The sequence below is a fragment of the Drosophila virilis genome, chromosome 2, assembly GCF_030788295.1.
Source record: "Drosophila virilis strain 15010-1051.87 chromosome 2, Dvir_AGI_RSII-ME, whole genome shotgun sequence".
NCBI classification, from domain to species: Eukaryota; Metazoa; Arthropoda; class Insecta; order Diptera; family Drosophilidae; genus Drosophila; species Drosophila virilis.
Genome location: NC_091544.1, coordinates 13,359,760 through 13,372,630, shown reverse-complemented (window position 1 = coordinate 13,372,630; position 12,871 = coordinate 13,359,760).

The window sequence follows — 12,871 nt, the reverse complement described above, 5'->3', positions numbered from 1 at the left end:
AATTGTACAATTGTTATTCTGCCACCGCAATCAAATTGGGTGCTTGACAAGAGCAACAACAACATCAAGTTGTGGCGGGAACAACAGAAGCAAAAGTTGTTGAAAAGTTTTGTAACATTTGGCACATTTGTTTTTATGACTCAATTACGCAACTAATTCGTGGGGAGTCAAACGACTGAAAGATTCACCGCGTATCTGTATCTAATAGATAGCACAACAGAGAGGCTGAGAGGCAGAGCCGCAGCAACCCTTAGCGCATGCCTCATTAATTGCGTCTGTTGCCACAACAATTACAACTGCATTTGTTATGATTTTTTTGAGGTTGTCTTGATTTCAATTTCAGTTAGCCGTTGATTTATTCAGTAGCCACACCTACTCGTCCCGTCCGGGACAAGATCTGCCCTTAGCCCATGATAAATGAACATACGAACTGGCGCTCACCTCAGTATCTGTTAGATGCTTATCCGTGGCATTCCTGCCGCCCAAAGTGTCATTGTTGTCGATCATTTTTATGTGCCTCAGCTCCATTTGATTGACATGCCCAGCATACGCAGAGCCCGCAACCGTCAGATCTTGTGGCTGATCAACTTTCTTGCCCCAGCTCCGCCTCCCGCCTGCCGCTCGCCATGTTTGGGTTTCAGTTTATGGGCAAACAACTTTTGTGTGTCGCCTTTTATGATCCGTCTCTGAGTGATTTTTATGAGCCAGCATCCAAAAGTTATTAACATAAAATACGCATTAATCATTTTATGAGCTGCACATAATGAACTGTGCGCTTAGTTGGTGGCCAGTTAGTTGGCCCAGCCCCAAAAGTTTGTTGTAAAGGCGGCTCGGCGCCAAATTGCCAAAAACCAGGCGCAAGCCAGCATTGATGGGATTTATTATACCCTGTACCCGTTGCAAATGGGTAAAAAAAGGGTATTATAGTTGCGTGTGCACGTATGGAACTGGCGAAAGAATCCATAAAAGAGTTGTGTATTTATAATACTTACATATAATATATACTTATATTTTGTTGAGGTTTATCCTACAATTTTTAAATTATTGATAATTATCGATATTGCGCTTTTTAAACAAAGCTCGAAAACTTCAAGAGCGAGATAATGCAAACTTGGTTTGTTGCCCCTATACCTTATATTCTTAGTAAATACCTGCTCTCATTTTCCCCGAAATTGATTAAGGTTTATAAGGTGGAGCCGGAAAATTAAATAACGATCGGCCTATAAACGCTGAGGTTCATGAAATAGTGTGGGGAGAAGATAAGAATATAGCGTCATGTGTATCTATGTAAACTAGTTTATTTAGGAGGCTAAAATATATGTGATGTCAACTCGGCGCACATGATATCTACTAGTCGGGCCCTCCCGACTAGAGCACTCTTACTCGTTTTATTTTAGTTTTTTTGCGCCGCAGTCTGGCAGTGGTTTTAGTTCTGGGTGACTAGCACTTAATCCTGGCGCACAACTATGCCGTTTGCATTGTTTCACGCACAATGGACACAAAGGACATGTTTGCACTGATTATCAGATTAGGCCATTGTACGTACAAATTGATATTGTCATGTTTCAAGTGCCCAGCGCCGCGGACGGCGCACACAGACCAGAAAACTCATTGAATGCTGTCGCCAGTGCCGATTAAGAGATTTTTTTGTTTTTCGCACTCGCAGCCAACCAGGCAAGCAGCCAAACTGGGAAACAATGGTACGCCAGCAGGCAGAGATTTGCAATATTTAGGCACACAGCCCAACACATACACACACACACAACGGCACAAGATTTTTTGATGAAACAATCGCCAGACAATGAGCGTTTGAGTGGTTTTTGCACTGCGGCTGCGGCCAAGGCCTGGTCTAGTTTTTGGTCGCACCGATCATTAGCATAAAGCCACAACGGCGGCAGACACTCGAACTCCCTCTCATCAGCCGACCGTCTGTGCAGGGCGTTAGCCGAGCGTGAGCAGAAGGATTAGCATCGACTCGGACTCGGATTCGGATTCGAATGCGGACTCAGACTGAGACTTGAGGAATGTGCATATCATTCTCGATCAGCGGCGTCACTGTGTCCATTCAGTGGGTGAGTTCTTGCTGCAGATCTTTTGCCCCTGATAGCGAGCTGCCTAGATTGCCGATCAGACAAGTGCTTATCGTGTGCAGTAGGCGTTATGCGCATTCGATCATATCTGGCCCAGAAAAACTCGGCCATATCATATCTGATTTCCCGGGAAATCTCTCAGCTCTTAATCGCAGGGATTTGCCTATCAATTGCATTGAATCAGTTCGGCAATTGTGCCGACACCATTGCCATCAGCCAGCCAGACAAATAGTCGGACCTCAAATCACATGCAGATGTGCTGAACACAACAATAAAAACCTAAGCCAACATCGGTCACATGAGCCATGTACAAATTTACAACGTCTTTAGTTTACTGATGCTTGATAAGGTAACAGCTCAATAACTGTCTTTCATCTATGATCTATGATATCTGATCTGTGTGAATCAACATGTTCAAGAAATATTTATGGAGAAGTCAGGTGGGTGTCTTTTAGTATATTTTTCATATTTGCTCGGTTCTTAACTTAAACACGATCAGTGTAATAATAATAAATACTTATATAAACCATTTTACAGCTTAGACTCTAAATTTCCTCCACGATCGATCAATGCATTAAATTGGTATATATAAGATTTATCAAATACCTTTCAAGTAAACTTTGTAGCACTTTATTTAACAAATGGCTCATTAAGCCATATTATAACGATCAGATGATCGTTTATAATCTTTTATTTCGACGAAGTCGACAACTTTCTTAATCTGATACCAGAATATTATAAATACTTAAGTAAATTCCATCACGATCGGTACTACGCGATTGCTGCGTTATTAAAGTACTAAATAAAATAAAATATTATATGCGCATTAAATATAATTTAGTAATATAATAATATTGTTTAAAGTTGTAGACTTATCGAGCAATATTTTAGCACCTCATCAAATCAAAAGTATTTAAAACAATATCATTTCGGTCGAATGAGCTATCAGTCTTTATATTTAAACGTGCTGAATAACTTGCTTAAACTCCGTTAACAAATATCTAATAAATACTTGTGTAGACTATTTTACGGCTTATCCCGTTGAAATCCTGGCGCCAGTAGGGTATTTTTGGCTCTGCACGATCGCCGCATGATATTTGAGCATTCGAAATGCACTTGCCAAAATGCCTTTCACAGCCTCTATTTGGTTGAGGTCCTAGCGCCGGGTCATAACTCTTAACGGCCGCTATTTGTATTTCATAAATTTTCTACAAGCGGCAATAAAAATATTGGCCTGCCTTCGGCAAGTGCGCAAGAGCACAAAAGAATTGCACCATAAAATGTATACACAATGCTCGCATATGGAGACAGCAGCACGGGGAACAAAGCGCCGCGCGGCTAAAACCATATAGCCTTTTGTCTCAAAGAACTCAAAACTAGTGCAACACTTTTGGCTTATAGACAAAGCCAGCAAACCTGTAACCTGCAACCTGCAACCTGCAACCTGCAACATGCTACGTTATATGTGCAACGGTGCAAACTGCAAACTCGAACACAGACCTGAGACCCGGGCCAGAGACATAGGCTGGCCATTGTCTTCGCAGAAGTCGTTAGTGTGACAGGTTGGATTTGTTTTGTGTACGGTGCCTAAGTCTGTCATCATCATCAGCATAAGACTTGTCTGGCGCCAGCATTAGGGACAATATTTTCGACTAAATATTTCGTCACAGGCAGCATAGCAGCTGAGGGCGTAGGTCTTGCCTCTAAGATGCAGGGCTCCGAACTCTGTCCACTGAGGTTCAAGGCCCAATGGCATGTAGACGGCACTGCGGGCGTTTATTTTGGTAGATTTCTACTGACCCCTTAAGGTGGTTCCTTATATTTTTGTTGTTTTTATTGCCGTTGCATTCATGATTTATGCACATACTAAGGTTACCCTCCATTGGCTCAGGTAGGATCGATAACGTTATCGATAAAAAAAGAGATTTCATTCAGCTGTAACTTGACTTTGAGCCTTGTGTTGGACAGAAAGAGACACAAGCATTTCTAGACGAATAATACAAATTTTAAGCCTGAAGCTAATCTTATCTAAATTACCAGACAATTCCCTGGTGCCCTACGATGCTCTACGAACCATGTAAAAATACATGGCCATGTTAAAATTTAACTAGTTTTTATGTCTGGCTTGATTTTGATTCATATTCTAATTTTAATCTGCATCAAAAATTATATATGTATTTCAAAGGACATTTTATGACATGAACATATCTTTGACACTTAGATTCTTAGTTTTTGTTTTTATTTGATTTCTAGCAATTGAAATAGTTCCAAAAACATTCAACATTTTTACCATTCTCTCACAAAATATGGAAAAATTGTGGAAAATTTGTTAAGTTTGAATATCTAGAAAAAGAAGAGAACTTAAGTATAAGCAGTTGAGAGCTTGCCAAACATTTGAATTTGCATTAATGTGTTAGCGACAAATGAAATGGTATTTCGAAGCCTCAAAGCTACAGTTGAATAAGATTGTGATTAAAATCGGTTGCCAACACGTATTAAATATGGAAATATGCAAACAGGCATCGATGTGTGCTCTGTGTCCTTCTGTTCGCCTCCTGCCAATGGATGCGATGGCATGTGCTACGGTTCGAAGTTGAAACATATTGGGACACTTGAGACGGCACGGCCTGGCAGCCTAGGAGGTGTTCGCCAGGCACGCGCGTTGCAACACTTGAACTCCAAGCACCAAGTGCTGCTGTAGGTCCTGCAGCACAGACAGATCGACCGGGTGGAGGGTGAGTGGGTGTGGGGAGTGGGTCTGGCTCGAAAACTTTTTAACAGCCGCTTTTTTACTTGGCAAGGAGGAGTCGCACGCTCTCCATTGGAATTTGCACAATGAAAACACTTGAGTTTTTTCCTTCATTTTTTGTTTTTATTGTGCCGAGACGTGTGGAGTAGCTGCCGAGCTAGCGGGGTGGTCTGAACTTTTTGGTATCAAGAACAATGGTTCAAGAGCTGCTTGCAAAACAAAAAGCGTTTTAAGTTTTAATTACAGCAGGCACAAAAGGTTGTAACAATATGAACAGAGGTAGGGAGGGAGCAAGGTAGCGACACGTGGTGGTCCTTGCGAATAAGTCCAAAGGGGGTTGAATCAGGAAATTGTATTTAGCTTGAGAACTTAAGCTGAAATTGACTAAGCTAATGACAGTCCTAAAGCATATTTTGGGCTCTATGCAGACAGCACTTGTGCTTGGCACCAAGCTTATCATCTAGCCCAAATCTTTAGCCACCTTTCTAGCTGTCTTCAATGGGCCAACACCTAGCCACAATATGGCGGTTAGCATGACGTGCCATCTGAAGCTATCTATCAAATACAGGCAGCCATAGCTTGTCAGCGATTAGATTTCCAGCTCTCAAAGCAACTTCAGCCAGGTAAATGCAGCAACAAGTACAAAAAAAAAAGAAGAAACTTATAACAAATTTCTCAATTGTGACTGATTAGACTTTGTTTTCAATTTGTTTTTGGTGGTGCACGGAGCGCTGGCAACAGAATGAGGCAGAGGGGATGGAGCAGCTACTACCTCTGCGTAAAGTTTTTAATCAAAATTGTACAGGAAATCAAAAATCAGTTTGAAAAATAAAAATCACAGTTTCTTATCATGATGTTTTCTAACGCCTTACCCCAATTGCTATCCCCCTGCCATCACGTATTTCTGAATACCCTGTGTGAGCAAGGGAGTGGGGTATTTTGTTCATAAATAGAATGATTGAATGAATGAAGAGGGTTAAAATTAAATATCTCAATTAAAGATTATATATAATGTTTATAATATCTTTGGCTCTATTATAAGAGCTTAAATTGGGCTTACAAATTGTTTAAAAGTATATTAAATGAAGTTTCTTATTATAAATGGTATAAAAGAATAAAGTTAAGTTCATTAAATAAGCTCATAAATTTTACATATTTTTATGTAAAAATTTATCTGAGAAAAAGGAATTTGGTTCTAGATTCTTGCCTTTGGTTTGTGCATAATTCGGATAATTGAGAAAAATATTTTTAAAAATGTAATCAGTTCCAAGTTAGCACAGGGCATTTGCTGGTTCAGCATTTAAGCTTAAATTTCGACTTGTTTCCTTTACATTTTTTTGGGTTTTTTTCAGCCGTTTCTACGATTGTCTAAACAATGGGCTGGTAAAGACTCAGCGGGCCCTTCTTGGCGTGTAATTTGAAGTACGCAACGCAGTAGCTATGAAATCAATTACGCGATAAAGATTTGACAGCACAAGCGCAGCAATGTGGCAGTCGATAATTAATTTTAACGCTTTATCGCATTGAGGTGCGCCCCGTCTGATAGTCGCTGATAGCTGATAGTCGATAGTTGCTGGCAACAACAACAACAACAACAACAACAACCACAACAACGTTGTCCGATTTGATTGAAGTCTGTCTAAAGACGTTCGTTAGTTTTTTTTTCTTTTAATCTGTGACACAATTGGAAAATTATGAGTATGCCGCATGCCTATGAATTTATTATTATATACACATATATATATATATATATATACATTTTTAGGTTTTTTATTTCATTCTTCCTCTACTTTATGGCTGCGCCGCAGATGTTTCCCATGATATGCAAACGAACTCAATTATTTATTTTATCACAAATGATTTTGCTTATCAAATCTAGAAATCGGCTCGTCTTCAACAAACCACAAGCAAACCTTTTCTCAGCTACCAAAACTCCAAACTCAAAAACTCGAACGGAGTTCGCTCTCTCATCCCATCTCATCTCATCTCATCGCATCCCATCCAAAGCCAACCCATTCCAACTCATCTCATCTGTTGTGTGTTTTATGTTGTACCCTCTTGAGTTTTTCTTACAATTGCTTGGGTCCAAACGTGGCCGTCCTGTTCGTGGCCGCCATTATTCAAGGAGTAAGCCAGAGACTGCGACTCCGAGTCTCTCATTCGCAAGCGGTCGTCGCATCTTTTGGCGCTATCTTTGCGTTGAAATCTCACAGTTCATGTCAAATTTCTTGTGTTTTTATATATCATCGCCATGGCAGCCTTTCCTTGCTTTCCTTGTAAGTATGTAAATGTCGTTTGCGTCTCCAGTTGCCAGTTGCAAGTTGCAAGTTGCGAGTGGCTACAGCTGCGTTCTTTTTTTACCTTTATTTTTGTTGTTGTATATTTTGCACTTCCCCCGCAGCTGTGACTGATTGTCGTACGTTTATCTTTTGATGTGGAATAGCTTCTGTGGCCAAAGATATATCTCCACTGTAAGCCGGCGTTTGGTTAATTAAGTTTCAAGCAGGTTCCGCCTGGTCGTCGCCAAAGTCAATTTTTAGCACCTATTGACATGCAAAGCGACTGCGGAGCCACGGCAGAGTAGGCCTCTGGCCACACAGGCTGCAATTGGCCCAGCAAATCAATCAATTCAGCACGCAATATAAGCCGCATTCAGATGTAGGCAACCAGTCCGATAATTTCTCTATTTTGACTTGGCTCCGGACCGGGCTCCGACCGAGGACTGACAATAAATAATAACTCAATACAAATCCCAATTACAGTCGAGTGCCACCCGCCTAGTTGGGCCAACACGAAGACAGTCACGGCTGAGCAAAGGCAACCCCTCGGCTTACGTGTGTATGTGTGTGTGGAAATCCTTGCTAGCTACCAGGCAACCTTCTGATTGTCCTTTTTGTGTGCACCTCAGTTTTAACCCCCAACCCCAAAGCCATGTGTGTGTTCGTTTTATTTGATTCGATCAGCGGGGTTTCGCCTACGTTGACGCCGTCTAGCGCCGGGTTTTTCGGTTTATCCTGCCCTCGACCGCCACATAAATCGTTTGTTTTGGCCGGGACCAGGCCTCGGGCTGGATTGTGATTTGTGTTTGTGTGTGCGAGTGTGTGTGCGGGTCTTTTTTATTTAAATTTTCATTTAATTTGTTATTTGTTTACATGAAATACACCGACGTGCGACGACAACGGAGGCGACATATGACAACATTCTCAGCCGGCCACAATTGCCATTGTCTGCCTCTCGACGCGCCAATTCAGGAGCAAGGGGCGCGCTTCTATAGAGCGGTATATGACCACACACACCTGGACAGTCTGCTGCAGTTGGCCACTGTTTTGGCAACTGTGTCTAATTGCGGCCTTGACGCACACGTCTATTCCTTGGAGAGAATCCTGTGTCCGATGAAACAAACCGCAAAGCACACGATTCGAGAACTAGACAAAAGGGCTAAATGGCGGTTGGTTTGGTTAATTGTCGAAGAGAAAAACCAACATTGTAGAACCATATAGAGATTTTATTCAATGGAAATAACTAAATATTTTATAACACATTTACTTATTATAATAATATATTATAATATATTCAAGGAATATATTATAATTTTATTTAAATTTTTTCAAAATAATATTCTAGTTGCATTTTCTTAATAAAAACTGTTTAAAATTCTCATATAAAGTAATATGCACTAACTAAATGCTATTGTACAGCAAAGTATACAATACATCTGTAATTTCTATAAAGTGTGAGAAAATTTTTTGTCTGCCATAAAGATCTATCCGCTCTATAAGATTTAAATACATAGCCTTATTTATATAGCTTCAGTTATCTTAATCAGAATCTTCGGCGCAGCTTGTGAACTCTTTAAAGATATGTGTATAAAAATAAAATATTAAACTCACTGTTATGCTAAATGCATTATAATTAAGTTAATTAAATACATTTAATTTAACAGATTTGGCAAATGCTCAAAGTATACCACTTAAATCTTATCAGTTGGTTATGCAAATGTCGTACTTTATTTTAATGCTTTCCAAGAAACATTAAATGCATTTTTTTTTTGGTTTCTAAACAAAACTATTTCTGTTTACGTTTACGGATGAAAATTACTTCAGACAAAAAAACCAAACTTCTCTATGATAAACAACGGCTCATAAATAGCTGTTAAAATCCGAACTGAGGAGCATTTGTAGTCGAGCAGGCTTTAAAATGCGGCAAATCTGAACAGCATCTCGAACAAATTAAGTGGACAATAATAAATCAGCAGCTGACGACGAAATTCAAATGAAAAATCAATAAGCTGAAAAATCTATTGGCCAAGTCACAGAGCGCAGCTCAGAGACGCGAGCCCAGGCCCAAGCCCCGAGTCTAAGGTAAAGGTTGTTATTGAGAACGAGCTGCGTGTTTAACAACAAACAATTAAGATGGCGACCAATTGATAAGCTGGCAGCCAAATCATCAACCACAGCAACAACAACAACAACATCGACAACATCAGCAACAGCAACAATCACAGAAGTTGTGGCCAATGGGTTTGATGAAAGAAATGGCTATAATGAAATAATTATGGTTGCGCCTTAGGGCTGACCATTTATATGTTGGCCAACAAGACACACGCTCCGTTACAGCCAACTGAGACCTAAAACGCATGTTAATCAAACATTGATTGCAACAGCAGCAGCAACAGCAACAACAATGCTTGCCACTTTATCGTTACAATATATCGAGTTGGTGTGTGTGTGTGTGTGTGTGTGCTGCAGGATGCTCAGCAATGTGTGGCAGGCTTTGCTTATCGCCGCATTGGCATCTGCCAGTTGCCAGTTTGATGACTTTGATTACTGCTTTTGGCCATGCGTGATATTTATTTGTTATTTGACACAAGCTGAACAGAGCAGAACTCAACTGAACCGAGCCAGGTCCAAGTCCGTGCCACCTTGTGGCATGTGTCGCCAGACACAATTGAGTGACCAACATGAAAAATGAAACGCAGCTCTGGCCATGACAAAACCAAGCTCGCAACATTTTTAATTGTGAGACAAACAAAAAAACGAGAGAGCAAAAAAAATAAATAAAACAAAAGCGAATCAGAATGTTTCAGTCGGGAACAACCGACTGCGTAATACTCGTTCATAGTTCACAGACAGCTGCCCCCTGATGTACAGATTTCACATTTAGAAGAATCTAAATTTTAATTCTCTAAATATCAAAAGATTTATTTCCAAATTTGGTCGCCTTAGTTTAACAGCTTTAAAACATATCGATTTGCCGAATTTCTCACACCCCAGAAGGTTTAATATCCTGACCTTCATTTCAAAATTGATTACTTTAGCTATAAAACTCTGGAAGATGTTAAGGCGATCTTTAGAGGAGATCAACATTTATCTATCTTCGAAATTTGTTGACTAGCTTACAAAACTGTGGGAGAGAAAAAATATAATAATATTATATGGCGAAACTTTTTTAGCCCAAGAAATAGTATTTCGAAGTATTTCTTTTTTGCTCTTAGCTTTGAAAAGTATACATTTTATAAAATAAAAGTATAGAAACGCGTAAAGTTCGTTTAGTCTCATACTTGCATCTGAGTCCGAAGTTCTACCAGGTAAAAACCAATACACTCTTTTTACTCTCTATGAGCGTGTATACAAAATAAAAAGGAGCAACCAAATTGTAAACATTTTTGCGCGCCTGCATCAAGATAAACAACAAACCGCAACACAATGCACACTCCGGGGCCAGGGGACTATTTGGCCAGCGAGAAATTAGACACGTGATGGGCCATGCGACTGCAACTGCGAGATGGCCAGGACAAAAACCCAACTGATAATCGACAAGAAACCAACAGAGCAAACAAAAAAAGTATGAAAAAAAAACGACTTCACTTCTTGTTGGACTGCGCCAAATGCAGCTAAAGACTTCCGAGATTAAGGCCAGAGCCGATGCCATCTCATCCAGCTCATCTAGCCATCATTTGAATAGGTGCGAACAACGATTCAAATGTTGCGATAAGCAGCACGAGAAACAGGAAGCCATCGGAAATCGAGGCTGCCGCCAAATTATGACTAGTCTGGGCATAGGGGACTAGCATTCAGTCTTTAAATTGTTCAGTTTGCCACAGTTGCCACAGTTCTGGGGGCACTACGGTGGCATCCAATTAAATTCAATTTTCGAACAAGCCCGAGCGATGCTACTGCGATAAATTAAGCAAACATTTTTGTCGTTCGCGGCAAACAACAAGTTGAAGTCATATTGTGGCGCGACCTCATGCATACCCCATAAATCTTTATTCTACACATTTTCAGTAATTTTAGAGGCAGTCCTCGAAAGAGAATTTATTCAGGAAGGTGAGGAGTGATGTTGCCAGTTCGAAACTCAGGTCTAGTGTATATTTAATACCTTTTAATACTTAATATATATATATATATATATTTTATATGAAAATAATATTAAAATAATCAGAGTAAGCCAAATCAAAATATATAACTAGCTATTTGATTGACTAAGATGGTCTGAGACATGAGACACACCATAGATACTTAGGCTGGGGGACGATCTAATCAGAAACTGTCATTTAGGAAGCCAAACTTAAATATTGGGATTCTTGAGGGTACATTTCTTTAGGTCTCTTCCGATTGGATTAATGGTTTGACTTTGTGTGGCAGGAATCAGCTGGAGATCAAGCTCCCACCAGATAGGCATTGCTGCATACAGTTACAACAAAGTAGAGCTTCTATAAAAAATAAACAATTTTAGCCACTTTCAAATCACAATACTAAAATTGGAAACTTTATTTAAGTAATCAGTTTTACCTAAAACTAGGCAGGTTCATATTCTAATGCCATCAACTATATTCTCCGAGTTCCAAAAGTTTACGTCAAAAGGTAACTATACAAAGTTCGAGCATTATTTCCATACAAAATAACATGAATGAATTATAAAAAAATTGTTCAATGTGAAATCCTAGTTTAAACTTTCCTTTCACTTAATATGCCCCTTATGGCTGACACAGCTGCAGGGTATACAAATCAACACACAAACAAGGCACACCGTACAAATACCGCAAAGCGAGAGACAAACACACAACGCGCTGATTATCAAAATTTGATAAAGCATTAGATACCAAAATACACACACACAGGGCACCAGCTCGAGAGGACTTCTCAGCCAGGTTGCGGTTCACTTGCTCCGCTAGAGAAAAAAGAAAAACGAGGATACACACGTAATTTCTAACGCGCGCTACAAGTTTATTTGTGCGTAACAAATATTTATTGGAAAGGTAACACTTGCCCCACGGCTGTTGTGGGTATGGGTGAAGGGAGCGGGGCAGATTGAAGGGTGACAGGCAAAAACAAGGTCCAACTGTTGCCCAATTGACCAATTAAGAGTTAGCAGCTTGATGATGTGTGTCGCCAGATGTGTGTGTTTCCACTGGCACTGTTCCAGGCCCAAGCAACGTCTACATCGATTTCCAACGCTGTCATTATTTGTGGTTTGTTAGCATTAAGTTGGGGTTACACCAAACGCGTCACCTTTTTAAACGGTACAGTGAAAACTAAATGAAATGGAACCATTACAAAACCATTAACAACAAATTAATCAAGTTCCTATGCTATTTGTCTAACAAGTCTTTTAATGAATCCGTTTTATATTAAACATTAATATGGGCAACTGTTTGCAAAGAATAAAGATCAAAATTACATTAAATCGAATTAATCACAGAAATGGAACGCAATCTATTTTTAAAAGGAACTTTATAGCATCTCAACAGTCGGTAAATGAGCTATCAAAATATATTGATTTCAGAGTTTGCAACTATACGTAAATTTCTAATATATTCTAAAAATAAGTAACTAAGATACTATGGACTCTTAATATATATGTGAAATGAAATAAAATTAAAGATAGCATTTAAAATAATTTGTAGTAACGTTTAATAAATTGAAGTACATCAACTAATAGTATTCACTGTGATAGTTACAATCATTTCTATGCGGAATTGTCAAATTGCTCTTTCTCCTCCTTTACTCTTGCCCCGCTCTCTCGCTCA